This window comes from Lynx rufus, unplaced genomic scaffold (genome assembly GCF_022079265.1).
Source record: "Lynx rufus isolate CCGP_SWC_20201006 ecotype Redwood Valley unplaced genomic scaffold, mLynRuf1.p SCAF_5, whole genome shotgun sequence".
Classification (NCBI taxonomy): Eukaryota; Metazoa; Chordata; class Mammalia; order Carnivora; family Felidae; genus Lynx; species Lynx rufus.
This window is the reverse complement of record NW_025814867.1, coordinates 58065128-58071636: the sequence shown is the minus strand read 5'-3', so window position 1 is coordinate 58071636 and position 6509 is coordinate 58065128. Positions and strand designations below refer to the sequence as shown.

Here is a 6509-nt window from a genome sequence, read left to right as displayed (position 1 = left end):
TATTACTCATAATAACGATGATACATTCAGGACATCTAGAGTATCACAACTCCAAAACTATTTTTCATTAAATAGGAAAATGAGATAAAACTAGAATAAGTAGAAAGTAATTCTTTCCTTTTTTTAATTTTAATTTGTGTTTAATTTTGAGAGAGCGAGAGAGCGAGAGCACGTGCACAAGCAAGGGAGGAACAGAGAGACAGGGAGACAGAGCATCCGAAGCAGGGTCCACAATGACAGCAGAGAACCCGATTCGGGGCTCAGACTCACCAACGTCGAGATTATGACCTGAGTCGAAGTCAGACGCTTAACCGACAGCCACCCAGGCCTCCCCATATTGACTTTTTCTTCATTGTCAAAACAAATATTTGAAAATTAAGCCTCTTGCTTCTTGATGTTTTCAAAATTAGGCTCTATGTGGACAAGCATATTTATAATAAAAGTGAAGAATATTTATGTTTATTATTTTTGTCATTTGTCTTGGTTTTATTTATGTTCATTTTGTTTTAAGATTAAAATTCAAGAGCAGAGTGCAACACTGGATCTGGCACCAATTTAACGAGATTAAAGCTTCAGGAGAATGGACAGTGAGGTCCAGAGAGATGGAGGGGTCTTGGATTTGATTGACAATGCTTGGCAACAGACAAGCTGCCACATGGGGACGTTGCAATACTTCTGAATAAGCTTCCTGAACCTGAACAAGACAACAGCTGCACCACAGAATCTGTTAAAGAACAGGAAATGAACTGACATAGCTTTATAGTATCTCCATGAGAACATTCCGCCCCCCAACCCCCCACCATAGGAAACTAACCCTTGGCTCCTTTCCCATGGATGGGTAATTTTATTTTTTTAATGTTTATTTATTTTTGAGAGAGAGAGAGAGAGAGAGAGAGAGAGAGGAAAGAGGGGAGGGGCAGAGAGAGACGGAGACAAAGAATCTGAAGCAGGCTCCAGGCTCTGAGCTGTCAGCAGAGATCCCAGTTCTTGGCTCGAGCTCAGGAACCATGAGATGAACTCAGACGCTCAACTGACTGAGCCACCCAGGTGCCCCCTTGGATGGATATTTTTAAAATGCATGAATACAAAATATTTTCTTTCTGTCTCCTAATTCAAATCTTCAGTTGATAAATCTACACCAAAAATGTACACCCACTCAGTTTGTGGCAGCAAAGTGCAATGTGAACATACTCACCAGAATGAGAAACTTAAATGGAGGTTTCTCCAGAATGCAGAGTATTTGGCCCTTTGAACCTAAAATTTTTCATTCACTAGCTTGTGTTTGAATGTGACTGGTTAAACATTTGCCTTTACCTCTGATTTTTGCTTTATTATCAGAGTTTAATGCTTTCCAACTACTGATATGTGTCCTTTGACACCGGTGATTGAAGATAGGAGAGGGCAGGGCAAAACCAGATGCCAGGAGATTGTTGACTTCTCAAGTGCTGCTACTGTGAGAGGCATTCTGAGTGGCCGTGCATAGCACATGCAGGTCTACTGGGTATATGGATGACCCATTCACTGATTGCTGGGATTCCTAAGATTTCCCACAGTATTTTCAAACTTTGGATAAATTCATGGGTTAAAAATTATTTGGCAGTTAGCTCTGCTTTCCCAGTGGTTATTGGTGCCACTGGATAGGACCTTTGGCTAGCTGGACCACTGGTTTTACCCAATCACAAGATTTTGTATTTTTCAAAGCCCTTTCAGATATAATGGAAACACCGCAAAGTCAGCATTTAGTTAAGCATTTGTATAAGGACTTGTATTTTGAAAAGCACATTTATGGGCATTTATCTCATGGAATAATTTGCCTCCATTAAGTGATAGCTCTTGCTTTCTTATCTAGGTTGTGAACTCTGGAAAGAGGTCCTGTATTATCTTTCTGTAACTGCCATTAAAAAACAAAAAACAAAACTAGAAACAGTGAAAAATAAATAAATAAAATTCAAGAGCAAATACCTTTTCTTTTTTGGCCTTCCATTTTCTGTAGGCACAGGCACCCTGATGTCAACTTTAATACAAATGTAGAAGAGCTTTGTTTTATATAGCTTTGCTGCCAAATGTAGTGGATACAAAGCCTTTCCTTCTTGGTTCACTGCTTATGTATAATGCAAATCCTGTGATAGCTCAGCAAGATATCGTAAAGCATAAATGTCAGATTGATTCAATTGATAGTATCCGTAATGTTGGAATTTTCTTGCATTTGAAAGCATAGATGATGAGATGTTCAAAACATGGCTGAGTCAAGCAAACTCCCATAGAAATGGTTCCGTCAACGGTGCCATGTGATTATTCCTCTGGTGTCACCTCATATAACCACTGCCAAAATAACCTTTATAAACACTTTTCATTCTGCCACTCTGCTGCTTAAGGAGCTACAATTGATCTATATTGCTTACCACTTCAAGGTACAAATTCATATTTCTTTATTTATTGACTCAGCAAATATTGATTGAGTTCCTACTATAGGGTGAAACCATTACAGGGGCTGGAAATACGGTGGTGAATAACACAGACATGCTCAGTAACCTTGCAGTCTATTTATCTAATTCTCTAAATTCTGCATCTAGTTTACCTAACTCAAGTCTATTATAGTTATCCCATTGCTTCTTTGTATATCCTCACTGTCCTCCACTTACAGAATGTAGGTTTCTTCAGTTCTTTGACTTTCAACTTTTTTTTTTGTTTTTTTTTGGTTTTTTTTTTTTTTTGTTTTGTTTTATTGAGGTTGAAGAAAAGGAAAAATTCTTTCGTGGCCCTTCAAAGTCTTCCAGCTGAACTAATAATTAAATTTACATGAGACAGATTAACATGAGGGAAAAAAAATCACAATTAGTTATTACATGAGCACAGAAACCCAATAATGAAATTGAGAATTAAAGAAATTACCAAGTCAGGCAGCTTTATAGTTTTTAGACAAAGATACAATAAATCTGTGAGGAATTGACAGGAAAAATATAACTCAACTTTGTGAGCTTCGATTAGCAAGGGATTCTTTTTTTTTAAGTTTATTTATTGAGAGAGAGAGAGAGAGAGGAGAGAGAGAGGAGAGAGAGAGAGAGAGAGAGAGAGAGAGAGAGAGAGAGAGAGAATCCCAAGCAGCCTCTGCACCAGCAGTGTGGAGCCGGATGCAGGGACCAAACTCACAAAACATGAGATCATGACCTGAGCCGAAACCATGAGTTGGATGCTTAACCAACTTAGCCACCCAAGTGCCCCAAAGCAAGGAATTCTAAACAGAATTTGGGCTGGGATAGAAAATTAGTAAAAAGTAAGGGTTGTTTATAAGGCCTTCTGGCCCTGAATTTCCTATCTCTGGGGACAAGGATGTCTCTGTACATGTATCTCACGGTACAGGAGAAATACCTTTCACAAACGGAGTTTATTTCCTGCTTTCAGGGGGATGGATGGGGGTCTTAGTGTCCTTACACAGGCTGTCTTTTAAGCAACTTTTATTTAAAATAATCAATATGCCAAGGTGGCACATTTTGAGGCATACTCAGAGCAGCACATTTTGGCCTTTCACCCCTACAAGGTATACTTGACAAAACTGTAAGATATTTAATAAGTACATCATGATTATTTACTATATGTATACATTGTGAAAGGAATCACTCCATCAAGTTAATTATGCCTCCATCACCTCAGGTATTTATGTTTGTTTTTGTGAGAGAGAACACTTCCATTCTACTGTCTTGGCAAGTTTCAATTATACAATACAGTGTTACCAACTATAGTCACCATGTAAGACATTAGATCCTCAGACCTTATTCACCTTATAGTTGAAAGTGTACCCTTTTACTAACCTTTCCAAATTTCCCCCCACTGCGCCCCACCCAGCCTCTGGCAGCCACTTTTCTACTCTCTGTTTCTGTGACTTTGATTTTTTTCTTTCTAGATTCCATATGTAAGGGGTACGATGTGGTATTTGTCTTTCTCTGTCTGGCTTATTTCACTTAGCTTAACACTCTTGTGGTGGATCCACGTTGTTGCAAACAGCAGGATATCTTCCTTTCACAAGGCTAAATGATATGTCATAGGAAGTTGGGGGTTTTGTTCCTGTTGTTAATCTTAAGAGTTTTGGTTTGCTTGTTTCTAGAGTGGTGAAGATGCATCTCAGCTTTGTTAAAGCACACATGAACTTGGTTATTTTGTTTCATTTATAAACATTTCTTTAGCACAAAAATTGCCCAGTGTACAGTTCTTCTGCTCTAGCCTATATGCATACGGATTTTTGTTTTTAACTAGGGTATGTAAATGTGTAAATATTCTTAATAAGAATGACTAGAGGAAATAATTTCTTTTTCAGAGTTTTGAATATGTCATTTGGCATTTGGAAGAAAACAAGCAATTGTTTTGAAAAATGAAGTTCTGACCTAGTTCTGATATTTATGTTTTAGGAAAATTATTAAAGTACATTTCCACACAAAAATGAACATTTGCTTCTAGGCAACTTCAAAATATCCTTGAATTCCTAATGATGAAGTGAATTTTAAAAGAGTTCTGGTGAATTCTGAATACAGTGCTATATTGAAGAGACTACATTTTCCAGTGTGATTAATGACCATTTTATAATCTTCATTGCATTTCTTTCTTTATGAGTAACATCTATTTCAAAATATGGCATAACTGGAACTTTCCTATTGAATTGAGTCACTAGCCAGATATTAGCTACAAAGGAAAGTAGAAAAGAGGCAAGAAAATAAAGAATGTTGTGGAGTTAATTTCCCATAGAATTCTTTATCGGTTGAAGATTGCCAGCCTAAAAGACATACTAACTTTCCTAATGCCATGGTTCAAGGGTTTTATTCCATTGTGCTTTTAAAAACTTTCCTTGGAGCATTTATAGTACATTCCATCTTCAAAATAGTTTAAAACTGTCAACTAGCTAGTCCTCACAACACCCTTTGAGGCAGGTAACCATTATTATTCCCATTTTATACTTGGGAAAAAAGGGTAAAATGGTTAAAAAAGAATAGTGACTCAGCCAAAACCCTGAAGCAGAATTCTAGCCTATTACATAGACCTACCCTCAATCAAAGTTTTCTTTTAATAGCTACTTTATAATCATGTAAGTTCAGTTAATTCAAGGATTCAGTGAGTAGTAGCTGAGCAACATCTTGATACAACACAATTTCTCGATAAGTCTGATCTCACAGCCACAAAGTGATTACAAACTAATACATATAAGCATGTTTGTACACAAGCACAGAGACGTGCGTGTGTGTGTGTGCATGTGTGTGTATGTGCACGTGTGTCTGAAAGATCTCAGTCGTGCAAAATGTACACAAATAAGGATCATCTCTAGCAGTGTGTTTTAAGCTGCATAAACAAGATGCAAGGTTTCATGAGAGAGATCCCTTCTGTCTAAAGATGATCAATGAAATTCTCAATGAGCTCGTATCATTCAAATAACCTCTCATATTTTGTAAAAATCTTCACCTTTTATCTTCAGTCCTATAATTCTAGATGTCTAAATTACTTCTCTCAAGTATTCCATCTGCTGTTAAAGTCAACACCCCCTCAATTCTTTCTATATATCTCCAAAAAAGCTTCTGACATCCGAACTTGATTATGTAATTTTCCTTGTTTAAAATTCTTCAAAGGCTCATCAACACAGAATCTCTATGAGACACATACTCTTTTTTTTTTAATGTTTATTTATTTTTGAGAGAGAGAGAGAGAGAGAGAGAGAGAGAGAGAAGAGTGGGGCAGGGCAGGGGTGGAGAGAGAGCAACACAGAGGATCCAAAGCAAGTTCTATGCTGACTGCAGACAGCCCAATGAAGGCCTCAAACCCACAAATGGTGAGATCATGACATGAGCTGAAATGGGACGCTTAACTAACCGAACCACCTGGTGCCCAAAAGACATACTCTCCTTAAGTAGCCTTCGTGATATTTGTTATCAGTCAAATTTAGTAAAATGGACCTTGAGGGGTAAAATCTAACTTATTTTCATTGAAGCAAGCTCTCCTTATTCTTTTACTTTCTCTCCAGGCTCACTGGTCTTTGCCCACCTAATAGCAATGGAGCCTTTGCCCTGGGCTTTTACATACCTTTATGATTCACTGGCCATGTTCTACTAAAACCATTTTTTTACCAGTACTTCCCTACTAAGCTGTCAGACACAGAATATAGTACTGTTCCTTCAAGTAGTAACTTAATAAATACCTATTTAATGTTACTAAAAGAATGAATCACCCAGTTGAACATAGCAGTATTGTGTACTGAAAAGTGTAGTGAATGTCTCAAGTAAATGTCCTTAGAGATGACAAGTTCATGACATAATTAGAACACAGCACATAATTCTGTTTGGCAGGAGCACCAGATTTGAGTAAAGGAGAGTAAGTACAGGGCAAGAGAGGTTATTTGGGATCAGATCATGGAGAATTTTGCATACTAATATCTGTACCCTGTTTCCTGCTTTTCCTATCACTCATTCTCTTTTTAATTTTGTTCTAAACATTCTTTACCCCATTTTTTGAATCCAGTAAAACATCTGTTA

At 37.4% G+C, this 6509-nt stretch overlaps 1 pseudogene; it reads left to right on the top strand.

The window, feature by feature from the left end:
- Positions 1 to 580: 580 nt before the first annotated feature.
- LOC124527171 (anaphase-promoting complex subunit 13-like) lies at positions 581 to 805 on the top strand (annotated as a pseudogene).
- Positions 806 to 6509: the final 5704 nt, after the last annotated feature.